Raw genomic sequence first — 13,432 nt, 5'->3', positions numbered from 1 at the left:
TTTCACTTGTCTATGAACTGTACAGGCAACCTAGAAGTCCTTTACCGCGGACACGGCTAATCGAATAGATGATGTTAACCCTGCAGGGGTGTACTTCTTCACACACGCTCTCGCCACTTACCACCATGTACATGTCGTGTATCTCGGCAACCTTCAAGCGGAAGCCTGGCGAGGGAGTCGGCCACGACCTGACTAACCACACAAGTCTCTAGTCCAGGTTTATCGCCTATTCGGGTTCCATCCGCGAGGAGATCTGGCCGGAGTTTCGCTCACAGCCCCAAACGATGTGTGCAGGGTTCCCGAGACACCAAACGGGCACTCGGTACACCGGGCCATGGTGTATCTACCGCATCATAGCCCACCCCTAGGGTCATCGCTACGCACGGCCTCCAACACATATCCTACAAACACCAGAAACTAGTTGCAACTCCTGGACAGAGACCAAGGCGATTAATAAGTTGTGAGAGTCAATTAAGGATCCCAATGTGTGGTAGTAGCTATTCATGGATCACAAACACAGAACTCAGTTCCTGAGGACGACTTCAATGAGACAACCCACCATGTACTCCTACATGGCCTCTCACCAATACCTATACCAATACGTGTTCACACACTTAGCTCTCAATAGCAGGACTTGTTCACACACCTCTGAATCATCCCCGATGAATCAGACCTGACTCAACTCTAAGCAGTAGCAGGCATGACAAACAAGCATGGATGAGTAGGCACATCATGGCTCAAACAACTCCTACTCATACTAGTGGGTTTCATCTATTTACTGTGGCAAGGTCATGCAGAGGAAAGGGGTTCAACTACCGCAGCAAGTAACAGTTGAATCGTTGTTGTCCTAATGCAGTAAAAGAGAGCAGGAGCGAGAGAGTGGGATTGTATCAGAATGAACAAGGGGGTTTTGCTTGCCTGGCACTTCTGAAGATAGTATAGTTCTTCATCGGTGTCATCGAATAATCGTCGGAACGTCATCTACTAAGAGGGGACAGTCACCGGCAACAGAGAAAGAACACAATCAATGCAATGTGACAATATGATGCATGATCATGACATGGCAATATGATGTGAGTTGAGCTAATGCAGCTAGCAATGATGTAAATGAAGTTGGTTTGAACCCAAGGTTCAAATTCAAACTCCATGTAAGGCATTTCAAATGCCATTTATTCAAATTGTATTATACAGCAACTTTAATTTGTTCAAACATGCATGAAAATGCTACAGATGGATAGATTAGATTTTTCTGATCATTTTTCATATATAACTTATTTCATTCTGAGCTACGGTTAAATTTCTATGATTTTTAGAAGTTTAGGCAATTTTCTGGATTTTCTAATTATTCAGAAATAAACTAATTCCAGAAAATGCATTACTGCGTCAGCACTACGTCAGCATGACGTAAGCGAGTCAACGGGGCAGCCCGGATCAAACTGACCAGTGGGTCCCGCGTGTCAGTGCCATTAGTCTAACTAGTTTTTAGTTAGTCTTAATCCTAACTTAATTAGTAGGCGGGTCCCATTTGTCATCAACCCAGAGGGGTCAAACTGGGCCCACTCGGGGTCAGCTTGGTCAGCGGGGTCAAACCCCTGGTCAACAGGTCAAACCCGCCGGCGACTCGACGCCGGCGAGGCCGAGACGGCGGAGAGCGTCGGAAATGCTGCTCCGGCCACGGTTCGAGGCACAGATGGCACCGTTGGAACCCTGAGCCTTGTGCGCGTCGGCTGATGCTAGTGGGGTCGCCGGAGACGACCTAGATCGACGGCGGTGTCCGCTTCCGCGGCGGCCAGAGTTCGGGTGACGATGGATTCATCACTACGGTGGACGAATGGAGCAGCGGTTGGTCGAGTTAGAATCCTAGGGTCGCCCTGAGCACGTTAGGGTGCTCGGCTGCGAGCTTGCGTGGCCGTGGTCAGGGTGGCGGCATGGCCGGTGGAGCCAAGCTCTCGGGCTCGATGGGAACGGTGGCTAGAGAGGGAACTAGAGCACAGGGAGAAGGGGAAAAGGCGGCGGAGCTCACATGGATTCCAATGGAGGCCTCAGCAGGCTCGGGGAGGCACTATGGACGACGGATGGGCGCCGGCAATCTCGGTTGCCCGAGGTAGAAGACGACCGCAGTGACGATGTTCGGGGAAGTCCGGTGCCACATGGCTCGACGGAGAGGTCTAGGGCGACAAGGCGGAGCTCTTGAGCCAGTCAGGGAAGCGAGGGGGAGGCGGTGGCCACGGTGGTGCTCGGCGGCATGCTGCGGTGCGCTCGGGCGCGAAAGAGAGGGATCCAGGGAAGGGGGTGAGAGCGAGGGAGAGTGAGAGAGAGAGAGAGGCAGGGAGGTGCGTGGCACCATCTGGAGTCGTCGAGGGCGTCGGTAGAAGCAGGAGGTGGCCGGGGCGTGTGCTTGTGTGCGGTGGCCACGCACTCTCGTCCTTCTAGCTGGAGGAGGACGATGACTGGCAGATGGCCGCGTGGGCTGGGCCGCTAGCTGGGCTAGGCCAGGTGGGCGCCAGGTAAAACCCTCTCTCTCTACTTTCTGTTTTTCTTTTTATTTGTTTCTGTTCTGTGTTTTGAAATAGTAGAAATACTATTCCATTTAGAGAAAACCTGAAAATATTCAGAGGCACATTTGAAAATATTCTCAACAACCTAAGAATACCTTCAAGATTATTTGGGCATTTTAAAATATTTATAGGATTTAAATTGCCCAAATGCAAATACTTATGGCTTGGTGCAAAAATCCAGAATAGCCTCCAAATATATGAAACCATTTTTGGCAGAGGGTTTAGCCAGGACCAAAGATGGTGAACATTTATGAAGGGCATTTTGGGTTCATTGAAATAATTTTAGTAAACCCTAGTTGGTTTCAGGGGGGTGCTGGGGGTTCTGTCATCCCCATTTCAACTTTTTGTGAAAAGTAAACATGATGCAACACCATATGCTAGCACTAGGCATTTCAGAACTAGGGATGTGACATCAATACCCGTTACACATGAGATGACCCCCACATCCTTTGTCAAAATAAACAACTCCCCGATCAATGCATTTCACTCTTCGGTGCAACGCACGGGCACCTTACTACTATAGATTAGTACGACCAAAAATTGAACTAACATTATATATAGTATGATAAATGCTGATGCATGTCACCTAAAATTATATCATTCAAAACTATGTTCAAATACGAATCCAATGATATAGTTTTTGTTGACATGCACTAACATTTTGTCAGTTAAATCTTTAGTCAAATTCAATGGGGAACCACGACCGATGTAGTACAAGTGTAGAGGGCGGCGCTGCACGGGAGTCTCACCTCTCACCCCGCTCGTGGCGCGGCAGTAAAGCCGTCATATCACAAAACCCAACCACTCCCAGTAATAAGTACACTATAGCCAGCCTGCAAGTCATGTACACTGTACTGACAGTGGAACCCACAGAGTACTTAGAATACAAGATTAAGGATGCCATTAAATTTTTATAGAGGGAGAATCATGCATGCAATTAACTCAAATGGATTGGACGTGACTCTATTATTCTCCAACGGCAACCGACAAATTTCCTCCCGCGGGCCGGAGTACGTTTCTCAGTTTGCATGTGGGTTTAACGGAGGGGTTTGATGGAGGCGAGGAGGCGTGTTCAGCCGGGCGTGCAGTGGATGGCGTAGTACTATTTGATTTGACAACTACAACCAGTATATTATAAAAAACAAAGAAGAGTAGTAGCGATAGAGATAAGAATAGAGACTAGGGAGGAGCACCATCTACTGCTTCGTTGGCTACACTTGCGCTCCATTCGGCAGCCGCAACGTCCCCTACAGCCACTCCCTCCTGCGCTCCATTCGGCGGGTGCTATTGAAATTTGGGGAGCGCACTCTCGCGACTGCTAGCAGCGACGACTTCACCGATGATGACTTCTTCCCCGACCTCGGCAACCTCTTCCTCAACGACATGGGCGACAACCTCAACGCCAATGGTGCTGCTCCCGTTGCACCGTATGTGTTTCTGTCCTTCCTGTTTGAAATCGTGGTAGAATTCATGTTTCTAGTCTGTGTCCTAGATTCGATCTGCATCTACTATGCTAGTCCGCATGATTAGTTTAATCTCTGTTATAGCCGTCATGATTTAGGAAGTGGGTGTTCTCACCTTGTAGTCTGTTTTTATTTAATTTTTCCTAATGCTTTCGTTTTTAGCTTGATGTAGGAAGTGGGTGTTCTCACCTTGTAGTCTGTTTTTATTTAATTTTTCCTTTTGAATTCACTTCTCCGAGTTCTGTTTATCTGGCTTCTACTAAATGGATCTAGGTTGCTCTGAGTATTGATCTAAAAAAGAAGTAACTTCATGTCAGGATGCAGTTCCTGCGAGGAGGAAAGTATGGTCAACCTCAAGATCATGTTTCCAAAATGAGGCTGGATTACACACAAGGTGCCAGTTCCCTAATGATGCTGGATTAGACACAAGGTGCAAATTCCCAGATGATGCTGGATTACACACAAGCCAGGTGGAGTCGTCAGCTGTTCATGTCCTTGTGGCATTAGTAAAGGCTGAAAGAAAGCGTGCAGCAGCCCTTGAGAATGTAGCTGAGTTCCTGAAGAAGCGAAAAGAGCAATCAGATGCTCTCTTCACCCAAGCCAAAGAAGAGATGGAAGAAGCCAGAAATAAGCTAGCAGAGGCAGAGCAGGCTAGGCGTCTCCTGCTATCTAAAACTGTTGTCAATACAAAATTTCCTTCATAATAGCTAGGTTCAAATGTTTATCTAGTCAGCATGCCAGTTGTGATGTCCGTGCATCTACTGATGTGGCACAAAATGTTTTTTTGGTCATGTAATAACAGCAATTACTTTCCAAACAATAACAGACGAAGCATTGGACATGGTATAGTTCACGTGCAAGCCCGACATTCCAAGTTCAACTTCCACATCAAACTCATGTTCACAGATATCTGCACATTCATACATAATGTCCACAACCATGATTCACTTCAAAGCCAAAAAAATGTGAGGAGAGTTATAAATAAAGAAAATCCTCTAGTAGTTCCTGCTACCAGTGCGAGCACAACAAGTCAAGACCATGTGTAAATTAATTATATTTTAGTCATTTTTTGTGTTCTAAAATGCCTGTCGGCTCGTAGAAGGACGTGTTGCCGGCACACGCGTTGATTCAATGAAGGAAGGTAGGGCAGTATTAAGCTGGTTGCACGCGGCGAGGAGGCGTGCTCAGCCGGGCCTGCAGTGAGTGCGGCCCTCTTGGCCGGCGCGCCGGTTCAATGCCTGCGCTATGAGAGGTCACGTCCGTGTGAGAGCAATCACTCCCTCCAGTCCTTTTTTGTTTGGGTATATCTAAATCTCGTTTTCCATTCACATTTTACAAGTAAAGTTCGTGGACAAACTTTGACCCAAATTACGATGGGGACTAGTAAACCAGAATGGAGGTAGTAGTTTTTTTAATCAAAGAAGGGTTTCCCCTTCCGATTTTCATTAAAGAAAACCAGCACCTAAATCTAAACCATAGTATTTGCCCTAGAACTACCAGGTTCAACATCTCGCAACATAAACCCATACAACCTCCATCGCAAAAAAAACCATACAACCATAAGCCAAGGATGTACGTAGTACTATGAATTCCATTTTCGCTCCATACCAATTGTTATAAAAACTACTTACTTATAACGCACCATTGAAAATTGAAACTCTTAACCCTGCTAAAAACGATATTTTAAACATGGCTACTCAATCTGTGGCAACTGGCGAGCCACCGCGCTCCAAGTCATTCACCTATGGTCCCGACCATCAACTCCTACGGATCAAATTATCACGCGAGCTGACTATTCCTACAAAGGTGCTCCACCACGTACCCGGTACCCGTGAATGCAGCAATCGTGCCCCTAGGGTTTTAGGGTTTATTTGTTAATGTCGCCTTTACGTAACACTCATGTGTGCGAGACAGCGAGAGGCCGACTGCGTGCGTGCGCCTCTTCTCTTCATATATGTACTCCACCGTTTGCCTGGTGTCCAAAAAATTATAATAACTACTAGCAATGTGCCAATGCGTTGCCACACGATCAAAGTAGATTAATACAGTGGCGGAGCTAGATGCAGATTACGCCTGGGGCTGTGCTATGTTGAGTGATAAACTTCTATGATTTTCTATGCTTTGCATGAAGAAATTACAAAGGAAGTTGTTTCTAGGCCTGGGGCTATAGCCCTAGCTGCCCCAGGCCTGTCTCCGCCACTGGATTAATACATATTCACCGATTTGATAGAAAAAAAGTATATCTTTGAAATATGTATATCACTAAAAATATGTTATGTTTCACTCAAAATATATTCTCTTGGCGGTTTTGATGAGATAAGGGAGGAATGTTGTTGGTTTCAAGATTCGAGAAGTGGTATATGTCTAATTTCTACTCTTACTAGCAAGACGCCCGTGCGTTGCACGGAACATCAAGATCTTGTGGGAGAAAAGGATGAACGAGGGAAGGCCTTATCTGCAAATGTGGTGAAGAGTGCGGGTAAATTGCCATATTTTCCTTCCTATCCGTCAGATATAAATCAGACGACCTACATTGCAGGATGGCAGGCCCACCATCATCACTAACTCTATTTTTTATCCCTACTCTTATAATAAGCATTGTCGGTGATGATTGTGTGCCTGCCATCCTGCAATTTAGGCCGTCCGATCTATATCTGACGGATAGGAAGGAAATTATGGCAATTTTGCAAAAAGATACCCACACCCCTCTCCACATTTGCAAATAAGGCCTTCCCTCATTCATCCTTTTCCCCCACAAGATAAACTACTCATACAAATGCATCTTGATGTTCCGTGCAACGCATGGGCATCTTGCTAGTTGTTGCAAAAAGCCCATGTGTGTGTGTGAGAGGGCGAGTGGAGGAGGATGGAGTGCATGTGTGACAAAGACACAAGGAGTGTGTGTGCGATAGGTATCAGCTTAAAATGAGGCGATAGTGTGTGTGTGCACGATCGAGAGGGCGTGTCTCAAGAAGGGAAGAAAATTCTACATAGATACAAGGAGCGGGAGAGACACATGTATGCGATGGTGGAAGCACGAGTGTGCGGGTGTATAAACCTATCTAGAGGCTAGCTAGTCGATAAATGTTTGTGAGAGAAATACGAGTCGGGGTGCGAAAGTGAGAGTTTTGTGTGTGAGAGAGAGAGACGGTAGTCGAGAAGGGGAGTGGAAGCAGGAGTTGTGTGTGTGTGTGTCTGTGTGAGAGAGAGAGAGGAGACGGTAGTCAGGGTTGTCCGATCGGTAAACAAATGAATAATGTTAGTCTGGGATGGAGACGGAAAGGACACCGCAACAAATGTTGTGTCTACAGGAGAGATAGAGAGAGTAATTTTAGTGGTATGAGCCATATGTAGAGACATATAGGGTGTGAGAGAGAATCCCATAGAGAGAAAGACAAAGTGAAAGACGAGTGGAGACTGTGTGTTTGGCGGTGAAAAAGAAAGCTTAGGTACCGAGTGATACCAGAGAACAGTAGAGACGTGAGAGATAATGAAAACCGTGTAATGTATAATGATAGGGAGAGTGTGACACTTCTCAAGGGAGACGTCGAGAGACCATGTTTGTGAGGATAGGAGCAACATGAAGTGAGCATGTGGGTGAGCTGGAGAAAAGAGAGTGATAGCTACCTGAAGGAGCATGCATGCGAGAGAGATGGGCGTGAAAGGAGTGAACAAAAAGGGATTCAAATATTTGAATTCGAGATGATGATACATGTAATCCATACTCGAACCAAAATTGATCTATCAAACATGCATACTCATATGAATTCACGCACATCTATGTTATTTAATATGTAGATATTGCTAATCCATACATTTTAGTAGAACATAATTTGGTTAATTTTTTTCGAATTCAACCTTAAGATTTTGAGATCGTTGTATTTGCAAATCATATTATACATATAAAGGAGCAGAATTCTTTGTTGTGCTTTTGAAAGTATATAAAAATGATGTATATAGAATGTAATTCCAATTGAAAATGGATACCGTCCGAAAAAAACAGAATACAAACGGGATTCGAATTGAGTTGGCACGGTAAACGTGCAGTCAGCAGAATTTGAACGAAGCGGGGAAAGTCGAAGTAACCGCACGAAACCAAAATCTGCAAGATGGAAATCACTACTACCTATCCCTGCCACGCAAAGCCTATCTGCTGGATTTCTATAGGTTTCCATAGGGGTAGGTTTGTAATTTCACCCAAACGTGACGTAACCGCCTCTCACCCGGATTCATACACGGTGGGTGTCGGTGTCAAAATCGGCGGATCTCGGGTAGGGGGTCCCGAACTGTGCGTCTAGGCGGATGGTAACAGGAGACAAGGGACACGATATTTTTTACCTAGGTTCGGGCCCTCTCTATGGAGGTAAAACCCTACTCCTGCTTGATTAATATTGATGACATGGGTAGTACAAGAGTAGATCTACCACGAGATCAGAGAGGCTAAACCCTAGAAGCTAGCCCATGGTATGATTGTTGTTCTTGTGGCCTACGGACTAAACCCTCTGGTTTATATAGACAACGGAGGGGGCTAGGGTTACACAGAGTCGGTTACAATGGGAGGATATCTACATATCCGTATTGCCAAGCTTGCCTTCCACGCCAAGGAAAGTCCCATCCGGACACGGCACGAAGTCTTCAATCTTGTATCTTCATAGTCCAACAGTCTGGCCAAAGGTTATAGTCTGGCTGCCCGGACACCCCCTAATCCAGGACTCCCTCAGTAGCCCCCGAACCAGGCTTCAATGACGATGAGTCCGGCGCGCAGATTGTCTTCGGCATTGCAAGGTGGGTTCTTCTCCAAATTCCAAATACCTGTTAAATAGTGTCCAGCTTCTTGTAATTGTTGCGCTCCTTGGCTTCCATGCCCAATAATGGCCACCTTCCATGTGTCGAACGAATGTGAAGAGCCAGGGTATTTTTACATTTACCTCCCTAGCCATGCAAATGAGCTGTCTATTAAAGAGACGAGGATCCAGATCCAAACCACACCATCATCCCTCAGCGAGCATTCATCGAAGCGCGCCCGAAAGAAATCCATTCCACCATTGCCAATCGACGCAACTCCTCTTCTCGTTCCTCCAGCCCCAAGCCTGGAGATTGGGAGAGGTGTTCCATCCCGCACAGCCAACTAGTGAAGCTTCAGAGCCAGGGATTTCTCCCCCCAGCATATATGGTCCCGGTTTGAGCCGGGCTCGCCACCTACAATGGCAGAGAGCAAGCGGAGAGCCTTCCCAATCCCTCCAAGGGAGAGCGGGTATGCCTTGTCCCTTATTTGATAAGAGGACTCCAATTTCCAATTCATCCGTTTCTCCGGGGGCTCCTGGAGTTCTACGGCCTCCAGTTGCACAGCCTCACGCCTGCCTCCATACTGCATATCGCGGGTTTCGTAGCCCTTTGCGAGCTGTTTTTGGGCTGTGAGGCACATTTCGCGCTGTGGAAGAAGTTGTTTTGCCTTGTGCCCCATTCTCAGAGGGGGTCAATATATCAAGTGGGTGGAGCCAAAGTATGGCACATTGCCGGGACCGGATATCTATCCGGAACCCCAAAGAAGACGTCCGAAGACTGGCCTTCAGAATGGTTTTATATAGAAGACGTCCCCCTCCCGGATCCTATTCGGATCGGCCTTCTCGAGTTCGATAATGCTCCTTTGAAGAAGCGCCTGAGCTGGCGTCCACGGAGCCCCCAGGAGGAAGATGACGGGGATGTTCTTTACCTGATGAGCCGGATAGGGTTGTTAGCTCAATCCGGATTGACCATGATCGAGGTCATGGCCATATGCATTATGCGGGGGGTGCAGCCGCTTCATGTTGGGGAACGTAGCATAAATTCAAAATTTTCCTACGTGTCACCAAGATCTATCTATGGAGTCATCTAGCAACGAGGGAGGAGTGGATCTACATACCCTTGTAGATCGCGCGCGGAAGCGTTCAAGAGAACGGGGTTGATGGAGTCGTACTCATCGTGATCCAAATCACCGATGATCCTAGCGCTGAACGGACAGCACCTCCGCGTTCAACACACGTACGGAGCAGCGACGTCTCCTCCTTCTTGATCCAGCAAGGGGGAAGGAGAGGTTGATGGAGATCCAGCAGCACGACGGCGTGGTGGTGGAAGTAGCGGGATTCCAACAGGGCTTCGCCAAGCGCCGCGGGAGGAGGGAGATGTGTCATGGGAGGGAGAGGGAGGCGCCAGGGCTTAGGTATGGTTGCCCTCCCTTCCCCCCACTATATATAGGGCCAAGGGAGAGGGGGAGGGCGCAGCCTTGCCCCTTCCTCCAAGGAAGGGTGCGGCCAAGGGGGGAGGAGTCCATCCTCCCCAAGGCACCTCGGAGGTGCCTTCCCCCTTTAGGACTCTCCCCTCCTCTTGTCCCTTTGGCGCATGGGCCTCTAGGGGCTGGTGCCCTTGGCCCATGTAGGCCAAGGAGCACCCCCTACAGCCCATGTGGCCCCCAGGGCAGGTGGCCCCACCCGGTGGACCCCCGGGACCCTTCCGGTGGTCCCGGTACAATACCGGTGACCCCGAAACTTGTCCCGATGGCCGAAATAGCACTTCCTATATATAATTCTTTACCTCCGAACCATTCCGGAACTCCTCGTGACGTCCAGGATCTCATACGGGACTCCGAACAACTTTCGGGTTACCGCATACTAATATCTCTATAACCCTAGCATCACCGAACCTTAAGTGTGTAGACCCTACGGGTTCGGGAGACATGCAGACATGACCGAGACGACTCTCCGGTCAATAACCAACAGCGGGATCTGGATACCCATGTTGGCTCCCACATGTTCCACAATGATCTCATCGGATGAACCACGATGTCAAGGACTTAATCAATCTCGTATACAATTCCCTTTGTCTAGCGGTATGATACTTGCCCGAGATTCGATCATCGGTATCCCGATACCTTGTTCAATCTCATTACCGGCAAGTCTCTTTACTCGTTCCGTAACACATCATCCCGTGATCAACTCCTTGATCACATTGTGCACATTATGATGATGTCCTACCGAGTGGGCCCAGAGATACCTCTCCGTTTACACGGAGTGACAAATCCCAGTCTCGATTCGTGCCAACCCAACAGACACTTTCGGAGATACCTGTAGTGTACCTTTATAGCCACCCAGTTATGTTGTGACGTTTGGCACACCCAAAGCACTCCTACGGTATCCGGGAGTTGCACAATCTCATGGTCTAAGGAAATGATACTTGACATTAGAAAAGCTTTAGCATACGAACTACATGATCTTGTGCTAGTCTTAGGATTGGGTATTTGTCCATCACATCATTCTCCTAATGATGTGATCCCGTTATCAACGACATCCAATGTCCATGGTCAGGAAACCGTGACCATCTATTGATCAACGAGCTAGTCAACTAGAGGCTTACTAGGGACATGGTGTTGTCTATGTATCCACACATGTATCTGAGTTTCCTATAATACAATTCTAGCATGGATAATAAACGATTATCATGAACAAGGAAATATAATAATAACTAATTTATTATTGCCTCTAGGGCATATTTCCAACAGTCTCCCACTTGCACTAGAGTCAATAATCCAGTTCACATCGATATGTGATTAACACTCAAGGTCACATCCCCATGTGACTAACACCCAAAGAGTTTACTAGAGTCAATAATCTAGTTCACATTACCATGTGATTAACACTCGATGAGTTCTAGGTTTGAACATGTTATGCTTGTGAGAGATGTTATAGTCAACGGGTCTGAATCTTTCAGATCCGTATGTACTTCGCAAATCTCTATGTCATCTTGTAGATGCGGCTACTACGCTACATTTGGAGCTATTCCAAATAACTGTTCTACTATACGAATCCAGTTTACTACTCAGAATAATCTGGATTAGTGTCAAAGTTTGCATCGGCGTAACCCTTTACGGCGAACTCTTTTACCACCTCCATAATCGAGAAAATTCCTTAGTCCACTAGTTACTAAGGATAATTTTGACCGTTGTCCTGTGATCCATTATTAGATCACTCTTGTACCCCTTGACTGACTCATGGCAAGGCACACTTCAGGTGCGGTACACAGCATAGCATACTGTAGAGCCTATGTCTTAAGCATAGGGGACGACCTTCGTCCTTTCTCTCTATTCTGCCGTGGTCGAGCTTTAAGTCTTAACTTCATACCTTACAACTCAGGCAAGAACTCCTTCTTTAACTGATCCATCTTGAACACCTTCAAGATCATGTCAAGGTATGTGCTCATTTGAAAGTACCATTAAGCGTTTTGATCTATCCTTATAGATCTTGATGCTCAATGTTCAAGTAGCTTAATCCAAGCTTTCCATTGAAAAACACTTTCCAAATAACCCTACATGCTTTCTAGAAATTCTACATCATTTCCGATCAACAATATGTCAATAACATATACTCATCAGAAATTCTATAGTGCTCCCACTCACTTCTTTGGAAATACAAGTTTCTCATAAACTTTGTATACACCAAAATCTTTGATCATCTCATCAAAGCATACATTCCAACTCCGAGATGCTTACTCCAGTCCTTAGAAGGATTGCTGCAGCTTTACATACTTATTAGCATCTTTCAGGATTGACAAAACCTTCCGGTTGTATCACATACAACCTTTCCTCAAGAAAATCATCGAGGAAACAATGTTTTGACATCCTATCTGCAAGATTTCATAAATAATGCAGTAATCGCTAATATAATTCCAACAGACTCTTAGCATCGCTACGAGTGAGAAAGTCTCATCGTAGTCAACTCCTTGAACTTGTCGGAAAACATCTTAATGACAAGTCGAGCTTTCTTAATGGTGACATTTACCATCATTGTCTGTCTTCCTTTTAAAATCCATCTGCACTCAACAGCCTTACGACCATCGAGCTGTTCTGCCAAAGTCTACACTTTGTTTTCATACATGGATCCTCTCTCAGATTTTATGGCCTCGAGCCATTTATCGGAATCCAGGCCCACCATCGCTTCTCCATAGCTCGTAGGTTCATTGTTTTCTAGCAACATGACTTCCAAGACAGGATTACGTACCACTCTGAAGTAGTACGCATCCTTGTCGTCCTACGAGGTTTGGGAGTGACTTGATCTGAAGTTTCATGATCACTATCATAAGCTTCCACTTCAATTGGTGTAGGTTCCACAGGAACAACTTCCTGTGCCCTGCCACACACTAGTTGAAGAGACGGTTTAATAACCTCATCAAGTCTCCACCATCCTCCCACTCAATTCATTCGAGAGAAACTTTTCCTCGAGAAAGGACCCGATTCTAGAAACAATCCCTTATTGCTTTCGGATCTGAGACAGGAGGTATACCCAATTGTTTTGGGTGTCCTATGAAGATGCATTTATCCGCTTTGGGTTCGAGCTTATCAGCCTGAAGCTTTTTCACATAAGCGTCGCAGCCCCAAACTTC

This window comes from Triticum aestivum, chromosome 2A (genome assembly GCF_018294505.1).
Source record: "Triticum aestivum cultivar Chinese Spring chromosome 2A, IWGSC CS RefSeq v2.1, whole genome shotgun sequence".
NCBI lineage: Eukaryota > Viridiplantae > Streptophyta > Magnoliopsida > Poales > Poaceae > Triticum > Triticum aestivum.
This window is presented reverse-complemented; position numbering follows the sequence as displayed.